Source organism: Piliocolobus tephrosceles, chromosome 17 (assembly GCF_002776525.5).
Source record: "Piliocolobus tephrosceles isolate RC106 chromosome 17, ASM277652v3, whole genome shotgun sequence".
NCBI lineage: Eukaryota > Metazoa > Chordata > Mammalia > Primates > Cercopithecidae > Piliocolobus > Piliocolobus tephrosceles.
Genome location: NC_045450.1, coordinates 28,439,714 through 28,446,371, shown reverse-complemented (window position 1 = coordinate 28,446,371; position 6,658 = coordinate 28,439,714).

Below are 6,658 nucleotides of genomic sequence, written 5' to 3'. Positions count from 1 at the left end.
AAAGAAAGAAAGAAAGAAAGAAAGAAAGAAAGAAAGAAAGAAAGAAATGATTTACAATCTCTCAAAACAAGAAAAAGGAAATATGTAAGTGTAAATCTAATAAAATATGTATAGGATTTCTATGCTGAAAACTACACAATGCTAATGAAAGAAATCAAAGACCTGTATAAATGGAGAGACATACTACGTTCATGGATCAGAAGACTCACTATAGTTAAAATACTAATTCTCCCCCAAATTGTTATAGAAGTTTAATGAAATGTCTATTAAAATCCCAGCAAGGTTTCTTTTTGGGTTTTTTTGTTTTGTTTTTATTTTTTAAATTTATTTATTTATTTATTTATTTTTAGATGGAGTCTCCCTCTGTCACCCAGGCTAGAGTACAGTGGCGCGATCTCAGCTCCTACAACCTCTGCCTCCTGGGTTCAGGCAGTTCTCCTGCCTCAGCCTCCTGAGTAGCTGGGATTACAGGCAAATGCCACCACACCCGGCTAATTTTTGTATTTTTAGTAGAGACGGGGTTTCACCATGTTGGTCAGGCTGATCTCGAACTCCTGACCTTGTGATCTGCCCACCTCAGCCTCCCAAAGTGCTGGGATTACAGGCGTGAGCCATTGCGCCCAGCCTTGTTTTTGTTTTTTAGACAGAGTATTGCTCTGTTGCCCAGGCTGGAGTGCAGTGGCGTGATGTTGGCTAACTGCAACCTCCGCCTCCCGGGTTCAAGCAATTCTCCTGCCTCAGCCTTCCAAGTAACTGGGATTACAAGCGTACACCACCACGCCCGGCTAATTTTTGTATTTTTAGTAGAGACAGGGTTTTGCCATGTTGCCCAGGCTGCTATCGAACTCCTGACATCAAGGGATCAGCCCAACTCAGCCTCTCAAAGTGCTGGGATTACAGGTGTGAGCCACTGCACCCAGCCCCAGTGAGATTTCTTTGTAAATATAGACAAGATTATCCTAAAATTTATATGAAAAGGAGAGGACACTAGAATAGCTAAAACAATTTTGAAAAAGAATAAAATAAAAAGAATCATCACTAGATTAAAAACTTATTATATAGCTAGAGTAATCAATACTCTGTTGGCAGAAGAATAAATCATGTAACAGAATAGAGAGCCTAGAAGCAGACCCATACATATATTTTCAACTGATTTTTTACAAAGTTGCAAAGGCAGCCAGGTGCGGTGGCTCATGCCTGGAATCCCAGCACTTGGCGAGGCCGAGGCAGGTGGATCGCCTGAAGTCAGGAGTTTGAGACCAGCCTGGCCAATGTAGCGAAACCCTGTCTCTACTAAAAATACAAAAAATTAGCCAGGTGTGGTGGCAGGTGCCTACTTGGGAGCTACTCAGGCTGAGGCAGAAGAATCACTTGAACTTGGGAGGCAATGTTGCAGTGAGCCAAGATCACACCACTGCACTCCAGCCTGAGTGACAGAGCGAAACTCCGTCTCCAAAAAATAAAAATAAAATACAAAAAAATGGCCAGGCGCAGTGGCTCACGCCCATAATCCCAGCATTTTGGGAGGCCGAGGCAGGCAGATCACGTGAGGTCGGGAGTCAGAGACCAGCCTGACCAACATGGAGAAACCCTGTCCCTAAAATGCAAAATTAGCCGTGTGGTGGTGCATGCCTGTTATCCCAGCTACTCAGGAGGCTGAGGCAGGAGAATCGCTTGAACCCAGGAGATGGAGGTTGCAGTGAGCTGAGATTGCACCATTGCACTCCAGCCTGGGCAACAAGAGCGAAACTCCATCTCAAAAAAAAAATTAGCCGGGCATGGTGGGGCCTGTCAGTGGCCCCAGCTGCTCGGGAGGCTGAGACAGGAGAATTGCTTGAACCTGGGAGGCAGAGGTTGTAGTGAGCCGAGATCTCACCACTGCACTCCATCCAGGGTGACAGGCGAGACTCCATCTCAAAAACAAACAAACAAAACAAAACAAAAAAACCAAAGGCAATTCAGTGGTGCTTTTCAACAGGTGGTGTTAGAGTAATTAGACATCCATAGACAAAAACACAAAATCCCAAAAACCCGTATACAAAAATTAACTCCAAATGAGTTACAAACTTAAATGTAAAATGTAAAAACTAGGGCCGGGCACGGTGGCTCAAGCCTGTAATCCCAGCACTTTGGGAGGCCAAGACGGGCGGATCACGAGGTCAGGAGATCGAGACCATCCTGGCTAACCCGGTGAAACCCCATCTCTACTAAAAAATACAAAAAACTAGCCGGGTGAGGTGGCGGGCGCCTGTGGTCCCAGCTACTCGGGAGGCTGAGGCAGGAGAATGGCGTAAACCCGGAAGGCAGAGCTTGCAGTGAGCTGAGATCCGGCCACTGCACTCCAGCCTGGGCGACAGAGCAAGACTCCGTCTCAAAAAAAAAAAATGTAAAAACTATAAAACTTTCGGGAAAAAACAGAAGGATATCTTAAGGAACAAACAGTTCTTTATACCTAAAGCATAATTCATAAAAGGAAAAAGTGACACATTGAACTTAATCCAAATTAAAAACTTTCTGAAACATAGGCTGAGGCATCAGAATCGCTTGAGCCTGGGAGGCAGAGGTTGCAGTGAGCTGAGATCACTCCACTTTTCTCTAGTCTGGGCAACACAGTGAGAACCTGTCTCAAAATAAAAAAAAAAACCCACAACTTTCTGAAACAGCTTTATTGAGCTATAATTCACATACCATATAATTCACCCATATAAAGTGTACAATTCTATGTTTTTTTGTTTACTCAGCCTACTATATTATTAAAACTGTGATAAAACCAGCCAAGCATGGTGTCTCATGCCTGTAATCCCAGCACTCTGGGAGGCTGAGGCAGGCAGATTGCTTGAGCTCAGGAGTTTGAGACCAGCCTGGGCAATGTGGCAAAACCCCATCTCTAAAAAACAAGCAAACAAACAAAAATTAGCCAGGCGTGGGCCAGGCGCGGTGGCTCATGCCTGTAATCCCAGCACTTTGAGAGGCCGAGGTGGGTGGATCACGTGAGGTGAGGAGTTGAGACCAGCCTGGCCAACATGGCAAAACCCCATCTCTACTAAAAACACAAAAATTAGGCCAGGCATGGTGGCTCACCCCTGTAATCCCAGCACTTTGGGAGGCCAAGACGGGCGGAACACCTGAGGTCCAGGGTTCCAGACCTGCCTGGCCAACATGGCGAAACCCCGTCTCTACTAAAAATACAAAAATCTGCCGGGTGGGTGGCACCCTCCTGTAATCCCTCCTACTCAGGAGGCTGAGGCAGGAGAATCACTTGAACCCTGGAGCGGAGGTTGCAGTGAGCCAAGATCAAGAGACTGTACTCCAGCCAGGGTGACAGAGCAAGACTCTGTCTCATAAATAAGTAAATAAATACAAAAATTAGCTGGGTGTGGGCCGGGTGTGGCGGCTCACGCCTGTAATCCCAGCACTTTGGGAGGCCGAGGCGGGCGGATTGCCTGAGGTCGGGAGTTCAAGACCAGTCTAACCAACATGCAGAAACCCCATCTCTACTATAAATACAAAAATAGCTGGGTGTGGTGGTGCATGCCTATAATCCCAACTGCTTGGGAGGCTGAGGCAGGAGAATTGCTTGAACCCAGTAGGCGGAGGTTGTGGTGAGCCGAGATCGCACCGTTGCACTCCAACATGGACAACAAGAGTGAAACTCCATCTCAAAAAAAAAAAAAAAATTATCTGGGCATGGTGACAGGTGCCTGTTATCCCAGTTTTCTCGGGAGGCTGAGGCAGGAGAATCGCTTGAGCCTGGGAGGCAGAGGTTGCAGTGAGCCGAGATTGCACCACTGCAGTCCAGCCTAGGCAACAAGAGAGAAACTCTGTCTCAAAAAAAAAAAAAAAAAAAAATTAGCCAGGTGGAGTGGTAGGTAGGCTACTCAGTAGGCTGAGTTGGGAGAATCACTTGAGCCCCAGAGGTTGAGGCTACAATGAGCCATGATCACGCCACTGCACTCCAGCCTGGGTGACAGAGGAGACTCCATCTCAAAAAAAAAAAAAACAAAAACGACTTGATGGAAGGTGTTCCTCCCTTTTGTCCTTCCTTCCTCTGCCTCCTGAGCACAAAGTGTTCCTCCCCTCTGGAGGATGCATCCAAGGCTCCAGCTTGGAAGCAGAAAGCAACCCTCACCTCATGCTAGAGCCTGAATCTTGGACTTCCCAGGCTCCAGAACTGTTAGAGAAATAAATCTCTGTTCTTTATAAATTACCCAGTCTCAGGTATTCTGTTATAGTAGCACAAAGACAATTTGTAACCATTAAGTAAAAACTCCCATTTTCCCCTCTCCCTAGGAATAAGTTACCCACTGATACCTCTAATCAACTCTCTGTCTCTACGAATTTACTTATTCTAGGTACCTCATATAAGTGGAAACATACAGATAGCTTTGTCCGACTTATTTCATTTAGCATCATGTTTTCAAGTTTCACCCATGTTATAGCATTGTGTAGAAAAAGCAAACTGTTTTTCCTCTATTTGCACACCAGTGTATGGGACTTTCCCCCTACACACCAAGAAAGCAATCAATTCTGCAGAGAACACCAGCTGAGGGTCTTCCAGTTCTATTCTAATACCATCTACCTGGAGACACTGTCAGATCCCCAGGTTGAGGGTTCAGTCCCACAAGACTGCCCCTGACTTCTGATGCCAACTGCAGGCCTCAGGTTGTTTTACCTGTGCTTCTGAGTGACTGGCTATAAATCAGGGTTCCCATTCCCTGCTCCTTGGATTTAATTTGCTAGAGTGGCCATAGAACTCAGGGACACACGCTTACAAGTTTATTATAAAAGATATTACACTGTAAACCCAGCACTTTGGGAGGCCAAGGTAGATGGATCACCTGAGGTCAGGGGTTCAAGACCAGCCTGGCCAACATGGTGGAACCCTGTGTCTACTAAAAATATAAAAATTAGCCAGGCATGGTGGCGCACGTCTGTAGTTCCAGCTACTCGGAAGTATGAGGCAGGAGAATCGCCTGAATGTGGGAGATGGAGAGTCCAGTGAGGCAAGATTGTGCCACTGCACTCCAGCCTGGGTGACAGAGTGAGATTCTCTCTCTTTTTTTGAGATTCTTTTCTCAAAAAAAAAAAAAAAATTATCTATTTAGATCTCTCTTTCTCACTGGTGTCTAACCTGACCACCTATTTAATGATATAATCCGCTCTACTTTTTCCCCAGAGCCTTGTAGCAGTCTTCTAATACGTGACATAATGTAGTGTCTGCCCTTATTAGAATATAAGCTGTATGAGGTGGGAAGCTGAGGTGGAAGGATCCCTTGAGACCAGGAGGTCAAGGCTGCAGTGAGCCATATTCATGCCACTGCACTTATGCCTGTAATCCCAGCACTTTGGGAGGCCAAGGCGGGCAGATGACCTGAGGTCAGGAGATCGAGACCAATCCAGCTAACATGGTGAAACCGTTTCTACCAAAAGTACAAAAAATCAGCCGGGTATGATGGCAAGCACCTGTAATCTCAGCTACTCAGGAGGCTGAGGCAGGAGAATCGCTTGAACTGGGAGGTAGAGGTTGCGGTGAGCTGAGATGGCGCCATTGCATTCCTGTGAAACTCCGTCTCAAAAAAAAAAAAAAAAAAAAAAAGGCCAGGCACGTTGGCTCACACCTGTAATCCCAGCACTTTGGGAGGCTGAGGTAGGGGAATCACTTGAGGTCAGGAGTTCGAAACCAGCCTGATCAACATGGAGAAACTCTGTCTCTACTAAAAATACAAAAATTAACCGAGCCTAGTGGCTGGTGCCTATAATCCCAGCTACTTGGCAGCTGAGGCAGGAGGATTGCTTGAACCCAGGAGGTGGAGGTTGCAGTGAGCCAAGAATGTGCCACTGCACTCTAGCCTGGGCAACAGAGCAAGATTCCACCAAAAAGAAAAGAAAAAAGAAAAGAAGGCCCAAAGGTCCAAGAAGGCAGGAATCTTTGTTTTGTTCATGGCCAGCACTCAACAGATGTTAAGCACCTGTGTTCCTCGCAATACTACTACTAAGAAGCATAAACCAAAAAGTGTCAGAGACAGATCTCAATCAATCTAGAAGTTGATTTTGCCAAGGTTAAGGACTATGACCAGAAGAAAGCAATACAGAATCACAGAAGGAGTGTAGTTTGTTATTTTCTCCAAAGATAATTTTGAGGGCTCCAGTAATTAAAGAGGAAAAGCAGACTGGAAGTGAAAGAGGGAGGAGACTGTCACCATCACACACTGGATCCACAGGCTTCAAGAGAAAAGCAGCAGCCAGAGGAATAAATTATGTATTCATCTCACGCTCAGTAAATCAGATATGGTGAACATAGAGTAGCTATCTGTGGAGATATTTAACATTTTTTTTTTATTTTTATTTTTTGAGATGGAGTCTTGCTCTGTTGTCAGGCTGGAGTGCAGAGGCGTGATCTCGGTTCACAGCAACCTCCGCCTCCTGGGTTCAGGCGATTCCCCTGCCTCAGCCTCCTGAGTAGCTGGGATTACAGGCACCTGCCACCACGCCCGGCTAATTTTTTGTATTTTAGTACAGATGGGGTTTCACCATGTTGGCCAGGCTGGTCTCGATCTCCTGACCTTGTGATCCACCCACCTCGGCCTCCCAAAGAGTTGGGATTACAGGCATGAGCCACCGTGCCCAGGCGATATTTACCCTTTTATCTGTAACCATC